The sequence below is a fragment of the Propithecus coquereli genome, unplaced genomic scaffold (genome assembly GCF_000956105.1).
Source record: "Propithecus coquereli isolate 6110/MARCELLA unplaced genomic scaffold, Pcoq_1.0 Scaffold325, whole genome shotgun sequence".
Classification (NCBI taxonomy): Eukaryota; Metazoa; Chordata; class Mammalia; order Primates; family Indriidae; genus Propithecus; species Propithecus coquereli.
In genome coordinates this window covers 2,111,146-2,111,647 of record NW_012148897.1, presented here as the reverse complement: position 1 = coordinate 2,111,647, position 502 = coordinate 2,111,146, and positions in this window count along the sequence as shown.

The following is a 502-nucleotide window of genomic DNA, read 5'->3' as shown; positions in this document are numbered from 1 at the left end:
ATCTAAGCAATTTTCTTTTAAAGTTTGCTCAAATAACAGTGCCAGCAGTTAAGAACAGAATAGTTACTACCTGAGCCTTGACGTTAAGTCCATCCTTGCAGATTCCTGAGGATGACCACCTGGAGACAAGTAGGAACAGAAAGTCCTCAGGTTAGGGGATGTCTAACAGCAGGTGACCTTCCTTGCCCATTTGTGAGGGCAAGGGATGCTATGACTCAGCAGGGAAGGGAAGAGAGAAAAGAAGACAGGTCTGAAAATGAAGACCACATGAAAATAATTAACCAGATGGGCAGCTGTGTCACAGCCAGGAACCAGAAAGTGTAGAGGAAATTGAAACTATAAAATGAGAAAACATAATTACTTAAGAAAAAAATTCACTAAGGTTAAATAGAGAGCTCCATTATCAACAAAACCCAGGAACTGAGAGAAGCTTCCAGTGTTGACTAAGAAAATTGTGGGAATTGGATCAAAGAAGAAAGGCCCCTTTGAAACAGTTATCTAA